Raw genomic sequence first — 13,182 nt, forward strand, 5'->3', positions numbered from 1 at the left:
CAGCAGGTTAAGGATCCAGCATTGTCTCAGCTGTGGCACAGTTTCAGTCCCTGGCCCAGGAACTTCCACATGCCACAGATGTAGCCAAAAAAAAATTTTTTTTTTCAATAAAACAAGAACCACCTAGTTTAAACATGGGCAAAAGATCTGAACAGCTCAACAAAGAAAATACCAGAGTTCCCATCGTGGCGCAGTGGTTAACAAATCTGATGAGGAACCATGAGGTTGAGGGTTCGATCCCTGCCCTTGCTCAGTAGTTTAACGATCCAGCGTTGCCGTGAGCTGTGGTGTAGGTCGCAGACGAGGCTTGGATCCTGCGTTGCTGTGGCTCTGGTGTAGGCTGGCAGCTACAGCTCCAATTGGACCCCTAGCCTGGGAACCTCCATATGCCACGGGAGTGGCCCAAGAAATGGCAAAAAAAAGACAAAAAAAACAAAAACAAAAACAAAAAACAGAGAAAATACCTAGATAGCAAATAGGCATATGAAAAGACACTCAACATAATGTCATTAGGGAATTGCCAATTAAAATAACAAGATGAGGAGTTCCCATTGCGGCACAGTAGAAACGAATCTGACTAGCATCCATGAGGATGAAGGTTTGATCCCTGGCCTTGCTCAGTGGGTTAAGGATCTGGTGTTGCCATGAGCTGTGGTGTAGGTCACAGACGAGGCTCCGATCCTGCGTTGCTGTAGCTGTGGTGTAGGCCAGCAGCCGTAGCTCCAGTTCCACCCCTAGCCTGGGACCCTCCATATGCCACAGGTGTGGCCCTAAAAAGACAAAAGCAAAAAACAAACAAACAAAAAAACACAAACACTAGACTGTATAATTCCAAGCATGGAGACAGTAAAAAATTCAGTGGCTGCCAGGGGACTGGGGAGAGAAAGTGATTAATAAGTGAGGTACAGGGAATGTTTGGGGCAGTGAAAATATTCTGTATGACACTATAACGGCAGCTACATATCATTATACATTTGTCAAAACCCATACACACAAAGAGGGATGTCACTGTGGACTTTGGACACTGGTCGGATTCATTTCCACTGTGCCACAACGGGAACCCCCTGGATGATGATAATAATATGTCTGTGCCAGTTCATTGACTGTAACAAATGCACAGCGTCCACGGTGGGGGAGGCTGGGGTTGGGCAAGACACAGGTGTATGGGGATTCTGTACATTCTGCCCTTTTACTATGAATGTAAAAATGCTCTAAAAAAATCAAGGTGTTGTTTTTTTCTTTTGGTTTTTTTAGGGCCGCCTCCATAGCATATGGAGGTTCCCAGGCAAGGGGTTGAATCAGAGCTGTAGCTGCTGGCCTACACCACAGCCACGGCAATGCCAGATCCAAGCCGAGTCTGTGACCTACACCACGGCTCACGGCAACGCCGGATCCTTAACCCACTGAGCAAGGCCAGGGATCAAACCTGTGTCCTCATGGATGCTAGTCAGATTCATTTCCACGGAGCCATGAAAGGGAACTCCTAAGGTTGTTTATTTTTTTTAAGTCATTTAAGAAAACAAAGAAGCACTGTCTGGTAAAATTGTTACCTCGGGTGGGGGAATGGGAAATTCCTGGAAGATCTGTGTTCCTTGAGGTCTGCTACTCATACGAGAAGGAATAAGAAGGAAGTCATGTGTAAAAGAGGATAGGCTGCTAACACCTCCTCTTTACACTTTACAGGATGCATGGCACACTAAGCCCTGTGCTTCTATCAATAATTACATTTGTTCTTTCAACAGCCAAATGAAAATGTTTACATAACATGAAAGACTTGAAAATTGTTATTATTCCTTCCCAGTGAGCAGTTAACAGGTAATAGATTTTCCCAGTCACCCTGGTCTGTCTGAGCCCAGAGGCTGAGCAATAAGGCCCTGGGGCGGGTTGGGGGCTCTCAGCCCCCTTCCACCTTTAACATTTCATGATTTTATGAGTTGATTTCTCTTCCAGGGGCACAGGTGAGGGGCCTTGTTCACTTGGGCATTGGATCCCTGGAAGGGCTGTGTCCTTAGGGGACTGAGATTTTGACTGCCTGGAGCTTGACTTCATGCAGGAATTTCACACCTTCCCAGACCCTAGACTGCAGGTGGAGGGTGTCTGGTGGGAAAAGGGGCCAAGTGCTGTCTGCAAGGCCGGAAAGGGCTGATCCCACAGTGACTGCAGGCTCCTCTCCGCCCTCAGCCACCTGTTCCCCAGCTCCACCCTCCTCACCCCTCCACCTCATCTTTGGAATGCTAAATCCAAGAGCTGGTGGGGCCGGTTGGGTATTAATAACTGGACTCTGACGTTTGCACTGATTAGAAAGGCATTCCCTCCTGGCAGCCGAGACATTTGCATGCCTTTTCGGCTCATCTCTCCAGGGCCCTGAAGAGAATGAGAGGGGGTCAGATAATAATCATAAGCATAGCCACCCTGTTCTGAGTGCTCTAGGGTGCCAGGCCGAGTGCCAAATGCACCATCCACCTGCTTGCCTTGGATCCCTTCAGGTGCTTTTATTTTATTTTTATTTTTTGGTCTTTTTAGGACCACGCTTGTGACATATGGAGGCTCCCAGGCTAGGAGTCAAATCAGAGTTGCAGCTGCCAGCCTACAGCATAGCCACAGTAACTCGGGATCCGAGCTGAATCTGCGACCTATACCACAGTTCATGGCAACACTGGATCCTTAACCCACTGAGCGAAGCTAGGGATCAAACATGCGTCCTCACGGATGCAAGTCAGGTTCATTTTTGCTGAGCCAGGACTGGAACTCCCCTTCAGTGCTTTTAGCATCTCCACTTTCTATGCGGGGAAACTGAGGTTCTTGAGAGGTCGAGTAACGTGCCTTGGGTGACACAGCAGGTGAGCAGCTGGGCAGAAACTCAAATCCTATCTGCCAGCAGCACCAGCCCTCTCCTGGGTGGTGAGAGCCAAAGACAGACGTCCTGCTCCGGCCACATAAACACTCAACAAGGCAGCCCAGTTCCTTTAACTTCCAGGAACAGAGTGACTGGGAGGGCGTGGGATGTGGGGGAGGGGGAGCTTCCAGGAAGTGGATGGCAGGACCAGGCCTGTTGACCCAGGCCTCGTGACAGCCCAGCCTGGGACAGGGGTGCTTCCGGGTGGGGAATCAGGTGACAGGAACCTCTGTTCCTGGGTGGGGGAAGGGGACACGGTCTACCCGGGACAGGCCTCCACCCCTTACTCACCTGTTCTCTTCCTCTTCACTCCTTTGAAGTGCTCGACTACTGGGGGCCTCCTAGGAGACAGGGTCCATCCCAGGGAGAGGAGAGCAAAGGGGCTCATTGTCCACAGGCTCACAGTCACAAAGGCCTCAAAACTTAGGGTTTTGACATTAGCTTTTTTCCTTTCTTTCTTTCTTTTTTTTTTTTTTTTTTTTTTTTTTTGCTGCACCCATGGCATATGGAAGCTTCCAGGCCAGGGACTGAATCTGAGCTGCAGCTTTGACATTCACCACGGCTGCAGCAATGCCAGATCCTTAACCCACCGTGCCACAGCGGGAACTCCCGCCATTAGGTTTTGAGTGGCAAGCAGCATCGTGGTTAAGCCAGCAGCCTCTGGAACCAGACCACTATTGGACCTTCCTCCAGACTGCTACTAAGGTCTGTGTAGCTTTGGTCAGATTCTTTTACCGCTCTGTGCCTCAGTTTCCCCATCAGTAAAATGGGGAGAAATACCCACTTCTTAGGGTTGTTGTGAAAATTAAATGAGCCAATACATGCAAAGTGTACATTTCCCTAAGTGTAAAGCCTGGCACAGAATAAGCACTCGGTCAGTGTTAGCTGCTGTTTCCAAATGATGTTGCAAGAAGAATCACAAACAGAATGGAAAGGGGAAGATGTTCATCAAGGAAACTTTAAAAAATGATCTCCTTATCTGCACGCCCATGTTCATATGAATTATAATAGCCAAGGTATGGCAACACCCAAATGCCCATCAACGGATGAACAAACAGCTTTAAAAGTGAAGAAATTCTGACACACTGCATGAAATGAACACATTATGTGCAGTGAAACATGCCAGACACAAAAGGATGAATATTTGGTGAACACACAAATGTTGGAATTCATCTAATCGTACATTGTAGGTCTCTGCAGTTCATTGTATGTAAATTTCAGAAGCATCACATGAAATAATTCTACGAAGTTAGGTTATTAATTTGACATATTGGTGAAGTAAATTACTTTCAGATTGCTTTCAGTTTTAGGGTTTCCTTTTTTCCCTTTTTTAATGTTTGAATGTACAGCACAAAGATTGCATACAGGCCAATGGAACAGACTAGAAAGTCCAGGGAAAAAGGACAAATATCGTTATATTATCCTAGAACACTTACCTAAGTTACCTTGAGTGGTCAAATTCAGAGAGACAGAAAGAAGAATAGTGGTTGCCAGGAACTGAGGGGGAGAGAGAACAGGGAGTTATTGTTTAATGGACACAGAGTTTAATTTTGGGAAAATGAAAAAGTTCTGGACACGGATAATGGTGATGGTTGTGCAACCATGTGAATGTACTTAATGCCACTGAACTGTACCCTTAAAAATGATTAATTGTAAGTCATGCATATTTTGCCACAATTTTTAAAAACTTCAATGACTCCTGACCCTACGGGATCTGGCCCCTGCCTTATGTTGGTATTTTGGGGCTCTTTCCCTTTCAGTTGGATCTGGACCTGTTAGGAAATAGGAAAGGAAATCAGGCAGATGGAGAGAGAAAGATACAGGCTTTATTACTGATAAAGTTGGGCTGGAGACAAGGTTTGGAGCTTCCTAATACCTCCCTTCCTCCATTGCTTCCCCCAACTCCTGATTTAAATTCCCGCCTCAGCTCTCTGTAGAGCAGTGGGACATGTCTGTTCCCTCTGCCCAGGATATTTTTCCCTTCACAGTTCACTTGGCCACTTGCTACTCATCTGTCGTTTCCTTTTTTTTTTGAATTTTTGGCACACGGAGCGTTCCTGGGCCAGGGGTCAGATCCAAGCTGTAGTTGAGACCCAAGCCACAGCTGTAGCAACATGGGATCCTTAACCCACTGTGCCAGGCTGGGGATTGAACCCGAGTCCCAGCATTCCCTAGACACTGCCAATCCCACTGCACAGCAGTGGGAACTCCAGTCATTTCTTAGCATAAATGTCCCCCTCTGAGAGGCCTTCCATGACCCCATGGCCCATCCTAACACCACTCTGTGCCACTAACACATCTCAAGACCTTTAGAGCGTCTCCTTCATAGCGCTTCCCCAGCTATGTTACGTGTCTCTTTTTCACTCATGGAAGTAAACAAGAAAGTGAGCTCCGGAAGAACAGGCTCTGTGTGTGTTTTGTTCCTGGCCACACGCCCAGTGCCTGGCACAGGGCCTCGCTCCTAGACTCCATACAGGCTAGAGAACATTCTATTCACTAGCCCTCATTTCAGAGAGAGCTCTGCGTACGGTTAGGAGGAGGATACGGGTAAGGCTTTGGGTTGGGAGGTCAAGGTGAGCCTAAGCTATATTCGGTGCTACATTGAGCAGCAGGCCTTTTTCATTTTGCTACATGGGGTCTACAGGTTTGTCCTGGGCCCTATGGCTCAGAGCCATCAAGAAGCTAAGTGCAGGAGTTCCCCTTGTGGCTTAGCAGGTTAAGAATGTGACAGAGTGTCCATGAGGATGTGGGTTCAATCCCCGGCCTTGCTCATTGGGTTAAGGATCCAGCATTGCCATGAGCTGTGGTGCAGGTTGCAGACGCAGCTCGGATCTGATGTTGCTTGGGGTCCTCCATACACCGCAGGTGAAATAGTTGAATACAATTACCTGGACTCCCTTCTCGGCCTTTCCCCAGTAGCAGTGTTAGGCCTGCTCTACATAACTGTTGACCAAATATTCAAAGAATGTCACTTGAAAGAGCATCCAAACGTCTCACTTAGAAACTCAAGTCTCAATTTTGATGCTACCTCTTCAAAAGCATTTCCTGACTCCCACCCCCATACCCTTCATGTAAGGACAGCTCAGGGTCCTCTCCTCTGGGTTCACGTAACCCCTTTCTGGCACTAATAGTGTTATACGCTCTTCACCAATTTAGGTGTTTCGTCTCCCCATTAGACGATGAGGGCCACGACGGCAGGAGCCTTGTCTTCTTGTTCACTGCTTTTCACCAGCAGCTATCACAATTTCTTGCACATAGTAGGTACTCCTTAAATAGCCATTGACTTAATGAGTGAAGTGCCCATCATGTGTCAGATACCAGCTGACTCCTCAGGAGGGGTATGTGCAGTGACATTTGCCAGCTGCCCTCCTGCCTCTGGATTTAAGCCAGTGAGTAAGCCCCATCCTCCAGGACATGGAGTTTGGGCAAAGAAGGGCCCACAGTCCTATATGAGCCAATCAGATCCAAAAAGAGTCAGTGCCCAGGAGTTCCCATTGTGGCTCAGCAGTAACAAACCCGACTAGTATCCATGAGGATGGGGGTTCGATTCCTGGCCCCACTCAGTAAGTTAAGGATCTGGCGTTGCTGAGAGTTGAGATGTAGGTCGCAGATGTGGCTTGGGGTTCAGCATTGCTGTGGCTGTGGTGTAGGCTGGTAGCTGCAGCTCTGATTCAACCCCTAGCCTGGGAACCTCCATATGCAGCAGGTGCCGCCCTAAAAAGGAAGAAAAAAAAAAAAGAAATGACTGTTTCAATCTTCTTGGTACAAGCATAGTGGAGATAGGATGGAAGAATCAGAGTGTCAATGTTGGAGGAATCCTTAAAGATGAGCTGGGCAGATCCTTCATTTTGCGGATGGGGCCCAGAGCAGAAAGGAGACTTGCTCAAGGTCACACAGCAAGTTAGCGCCAAAGCTGGCATTCCCTTAAAGGAGTTTCTCCATCAGTCTGCCTTACAGATGTGGGGCTGGGGCTCCCCCAGCTGGGGAAGGAAAGAGGAGGAAACACTGATGGAGAATCTCCCTGCGATGGCAGGATAGAAGCTGCTCCCCCAGTCACTGGTGGGTAGGCCTGGTGAGTCACCCTTAATAATCTGGTAGCATTTTGATAATATCTTGTGGCTAGTCTAGGGTGAGATGATTTCATAGGGAACTAAGTCTCTGACAAAGCATCAGTGATGCCGCCAGAATTTCTAAGGGAGGAATTTAGGGCCAGCAATCTGATGGAAAAGGGAACAAAGAGACTTGCCCTGGAGCGGCATTTGTATAGCAAGTCAATGATTGTTATTTAGAACAGGATTTCTCAATTTCTTTTTCTTTCTTTCTTTCTTTTTTTTTTTTTTTTTTTTTTTTTGTCTTTTTAGGGCCGCACTTGAGGCATACGGAAGTTCCCAGGCTAGGGGGCAAATCAGAGCTGCCACTGCGGGCCTACACCACAGCTCACGGCAGCGCCAGACCCTTAACCCACTGAGCCAGGCCAGGGATAGAACCCGCATCCTCATGGATACTAGTCGGATTTGTTACCACTGAGTCACAAGGGGGAAGTCCTCAATTTCCACACTATTGACACTTTGAGCAGGATAATTCTTTGTTGTGGTGGACTGTCCTCTGCTTTGTAGCATGTTTAGCAGCATTCTTGGTGTCTACCTACGAAGCTTAAAGCACATACTCTCCCAGTTGTGATAACCAAAAACATCTCCAGACATCACTGAATATCCCCCCAAAAGCAAATCGTCCCATTTGAGAAGTTCTAACACAACCGCACGCTTCAGTGGCCAAGAGGGCATGATGGAAAGTCTTCTAAAAGGAGAGAGGAAATAAAATAAGAGCCACCGGTCTATATAAGAAAAGAAAATTGTCACAGGGATAGTCAGCTCTAGGGAACTGTGAAACTTTCCTTACCTTACCTTACCTTCTACCTGTGAACCTTACCTTACCTGTCTACCTTCCCTTTCTTGACCAATTTCCTCTCTTCCCTGACTCCCATTCCTACTTAGAAAAAATTAATAAACTATTCAGGAAAAAATTAACATTTGCATTCATGCTAAAAAGTGAGTCAAGCGGTATACAATCACTCCTACAGTTTTAAAAAACAAGGATCATACACTTAAGACGTGAGCATTTCACTGTATGTAAACCATATCTCAAAAAATAGTCAAAAAGCACATAAGAATTATAGTTGGACCTCGGTTCAAGTCCCAGTTCAGACATTTCCTAGCTGTGTGACTTTGAACAAGTCCTCTCACCTCTTAGAACCTGTTTCCTCAGTTGTAAAAGGGGAGTAGTAACAGTATACCTCACAGGGTAACTTCAGAGTAAATGAGATAATGTATAAACAGCACTTTGTACAGTGCCTGGCACAGGAGGTAATATGAATATTACCTACTACGTATTTACACTTACATTACTGCTTATATTTATCTCTAGTTTATAAGTAAAATTCCTCCCTGATGGTCTATTTCTTGTGGACCTGTTCTAATAAAGGCATCTCCACTTGCCTCTACTGTGACCCCTTTAAGATAGGAAAAGTAAGTTCTGGAAACAGCAGTTTATGTGACTCTGGACTCTAACTCTGGGCTCCACCAGTGTTAGTCCCTCTGAGTCTCAGTTTCCTCGGCTGTAAAATAATACACTAAAACTTGGAGTTCCCGTCGTGGTGCAGTGGTTAACGAATCCGACTAGGAACCATGAGGTTGCGGTTCGGTCCCTGCCCTTGCTCAGTGGGTTAACGATCCGGCGTTGCCGTGAGCTGTGATGTAGGTTGCAGACGCGGCTCGGATCCTGCGTTGCTGTGCCTCTGGCGTAGGCCGGTGGCTCCAGCTCCGATTCAACCCCTAGCCTGGGAACCTCCATATGCCGCGGGAGCGGCCCAAGAAATAGCAACAACAACAAAAGACAAAAAGACAAAAGACAAAAAAAAATAAAATAAAATAAAAATAAAAAAAAATAAAATAAAACTATCCACTTCTTAGGGCTCTGGTGAGATTGTTAAATAACAGGACTAGACAAGGTCTGGGAATTCAGACCGGCCCTAAGGTGGGGGCAGCAGCTGCACTAATAGAACCTGCCACCAGGGGGCAGGATCGCTACATCCAAGTTCCCCTCTATCGAAGACATTCCATTTTTTTGAGCACGATTGTCTTAGCTTTTTATTGTGGAAAACCTCAAACATACACAAAAAGTAGAATAGCATCATGAACCCCATGTATCCGGCACCAGGTTTCAACAACTATAAATATTTTTCCAGTCCTCCTGCCTCTCTCATTTTGCCATACTTCTTGTGGGGTATATTGAAACATATCCTGAACCTCATTTCGTTTGATGCAGAATACATCAGTGAGCATTTCTAATTGAAAACGACTTTTATTAGCATGGGCTCTATCTTATTATCACACCCAACAAAAAAGAACAAATAACTCCTTAATCTATCAGTTCATATTGAAATTTCCCTGATTGTATCAAAGATGCAGTGAATATCCAAATAAGGCTGTTGCGTTTGAGAAGCGCCTTTGAGTTTTATTTTATTTTATTTTTAAAAATTTTTTTATTTTTTGTCTTTTTGCCTTTCCTAGGGCCGCTCCCGCGGCATATGGAGGTTCCCAGGCTAGGGGTCTAATCAGAGCTGTAGACGCCAGAAGCACAGCAACGCCAGATCCAAGCCGCATCTGTGACCTACACCACAGCTCACGGCAGCGCTCTGGAACCTCAACCCACTGAGCAAGGCCAGGGACCGAACTCGAAACCTCATGGTTCCTAGTCAGATTCATTAATCACTGAGCCATGACAGGAACTCCTGTCTTTGAGTTTTATGCTTTAACATTCTACCTTCTCTTTTAACCTCAATACCATGAATTTGTTGCAGAAATAAGGTCACTTATCCTGTGGAACGTCCCACATTTTGAGTTTGGCTGATTTTGGTGTTTGTCTATGCCCCATATTTCTGGTAAACACTTAATTAGATCTTGGCTTGATTAGGCTTAGGTTCTTTTTTATCTTTCAAGCAAGAATATTCCATGGAAAGCACTGTATTCCCCTCTTACTGATTTTAAGTTTGGTCAGTGGGTTCAGCCAGTGTCAGCCCAATGTCTCCATTATAAATTTTCCCAACAATTTTTCATCCAGTTGTTTCAGTATCACATGATTGTTGCCTAGAGTCATTATTTCATTAGGTTTTGCACAACTGTGCTTTCCTAATGCTATCATTGCTTCTGCGCATATCAATTGGAATTCTATTAAAAATAACTTTTTCAGAGTTCCCGTAGTGGCTCAGCTCAGCAGTAACAATCTGGACTAGTTTCCATGAGGACTAGGGTTCGATCATGGCCTTGCTCAGTGGGTTAAGGATCCTGTGTTGTCATGAGCTGTGGTACAGGTCACAGACTAGGCTCAGATCTGGTGTTGCTGTGGCTGTGGCATAGGCCGGCAGCTACAGCTTTTATTCAATCCCTAGCCTAGGAATTTCCATAAGCCTCGGGTACACCCCTAAAAAAAAAAAAAATAGGGACTTCCCGTCGTGGCCCAGTGGTTAACCAACCCAACAAGTATCCATGAGGACATGGATTCGATCCCTGGCCTTGCTCAATGGTCTAAGGATCCAGAGTTGCCATGAGCAGTGGTGTAGGTCGCAGATGCGGCTCAGATCCCTTGTTGCTGAGGCTGTGGTATAGGCCGTTCCGATTCCACCCCTAGCCTGAGAACTTCTATATGCCTCAGGTGAGGCCCTAAAAAGACAAAAAAAAAAAAAAAAAAAAAAAAAAAACCCTTTTTCTTATCTACTATCTTGTTACCTGAACTACAACTCATCAAGGGAAAACCAGAAAAATTTTTATTTTCCTTTATCAATGTTCAGAGTAATTAGTTAACTCCCTATGAAACTCCATTAGTAACAGATGTGTTGTTTTCCTATGTATCACTAATTAATAGATTTTTTTATGTATTTTATGTGTTGCAATCTATTGAAGTAATTATTTTTCTTTTAATGCTCAAATTCTTCCATCTTGGGTGAGTGGGGCCCCTTTGTATTGGTTCCTCCATCATTTTTACATGGCCTTAATAGTCTTTGATAGCTTCCTAGCTTTCAGGCACAAGACAATCCAACTTCATCTTTCCTGCTCCAGATCTGGAACCAGCCATTTACCAAAGGATCCTTGACTTTCTCTAATTTTTAATTGTCTTTTAAACTGGAAAATGGGATTTGGACTAAATCTGTGCACTAAGTGTGTTCACTATTACTGGGTTGGTCATTGCTTCTAGGCCTTTTCAGCAGACAGAACTAGAAAATACATTTTTTTATGAGAAAAAATACATATTTCATTCATTCTGCTAACTCAGATCTAAGATCACCCTGGGCTTCTTCAATACTTCTCTTTTTCTCATATGTTGAAAATCTGGATTTCCAATGCCACTGATGTAATTACTTTAATTTGCTTTATCTTAAAATATACATATCATAGCTTCAAAATAGCAATACTAACATTAATACTAACAATAATACTAATGTATACAATTTCACATTTCTATGCAGTTCTAGTTTGTCCTTAGATATATCTCATTAGGGAGGTATAGTCAAAATACTTGTAAAGCTACTTGAAATTCTTTTCTCTGTGTAGTTATGCCACTTCATTTCTTTCCATTTGTTTTTAATTTTTATAATGTCTTATTCTTTTCATTGAACTTTGCTTTATAACTATGCAACATTTACAAGTTTCCAAAATAGTAACTATAAAAGAAGGAACATTCATAGAAATCTCATTTCCATCCCTACCCACTCCATCCCACGTAGCAAACAAGTTTCAGAAGACTGAGTTTATTCTTTCACTATTTAACGTTTTTTGAGGGGGTGCACCCACGGCATGTGGAAGTTCCCAGGTTAGGGATCAAACCCAGGCCACCGCAGTGACCTGAGCCACTGCAGTGACAACACTGGATCCTTAACCCTCTGAGCCACACATGAACTCTTACTATTTAACTTTTAAATATAAGCAATTAAAGCATATTTATATGCCCCTACTACTTACACAGAAGATAGTATACTATAAAACACTGTTATGCACCTTGCTTATTTCCCTTAACATGTGGACATCACTACATATTAGTTCTGCTTATCAGTACATATAAGAACTCTTCCATATATATTTTTTACAGCTACATAGCACTGCATCCTATACAGGTACTATAATTTATTCAGCAAGTTACTTACTGACACATGAGAAGTTTCCAACCTTTTGCTGTCAAAATGTCATAATGAATAGCCTTGTGCACACAGTGGTTAGAATTTTGCCAATGTATCACTAAAAAAGATTCCTAGAAGTTTAGCCTTGACCTAGGATTACTGGGTGAAAGAGTAAATACATATGCAATGTGGCCATAGATTGCTAAATTTCCTTAATTAGAGTTACATCATTTTGCCTCCCCACCAGCAATGTATAGCAATGCTATCCTCTGGAGTATTTTGGCACCATAATTTTGGCAGATAGAGGAGCCTGGAGAAATGAATCATAGACAAAGTTTCTGTCCCCAGGAACTCTCAGTCTAGTAGAAAGCCTATTGGCAAACATACTCATATAATGTAATTTTCAGAGCAGATTTATTCTGAAGCTTAAGTTTCAGAGTCCCTCACTTACAAAGACCCTTTCCAAATCCCTAGCAATGGGTTCATTTTGTAATCTTTTTCCTAAAGAGGACATGCCAAATTATTTAAACATCTACCTCACAGACTTTAGAGTCAGTTTCTTAACTTTGGGGTTTGGGGAGTGGATTCCAAATTCTGCAGCCAGCTTGAGAGGAGGAATTCCTGTATTTAATGACTGAGACAAACTGAGACAAACAAAAGGACAAGGCTCCTTTGACCAAGAGACACCCCTCCCCTGATTCTGATCAGTTACCCCACAGGTGTCCAGCTGGCTATCTACACAGAGCCCTCTATTTTCCCTGTAGTTTTTTTGTTTTTTGCTTTTTAGGGCTGCACCTGAGGCATATGGAAGTTCCCAGGCTAGGGGTCAAATCGGAGCTGCAGCTGTGAGCCTACATACACCACAGCCACAGTGACCCGGGATCCAAGCTGCATCTTCGACCTATGCTGCAGCTCACGGGCATCGTGGATCTTTAATCCAATAAGCGAGGCCAGGGATCAAACCCACATCTGCATGGATACTAGTTGCGTTCTGAACCGCTGAGCCACAATGGGAAGTCCTTTCCTCTACTTTCAAGGGTAGAAAGCAAGCCTTAGATTACATCAGTATTCCCAGGAGACAGCTAACCTCACTTCGCACTCAGGGCAAAAGCCTGAA

Source organism: Sus scrofa, chromosome 6 (genome assembly GCF_000003025.6).
Source record: "Sus scrofa isolate TJ Tabasco breed Duroc chromosome 6, Sscrofa11.1, whole genome shotgun sequence".
NCBI classification, from domain to species: Eukaryota; Metazoa; Chordata; class Mammalia; order Artiodactyla; family Suidae; genus Sus; species Sus scrofa.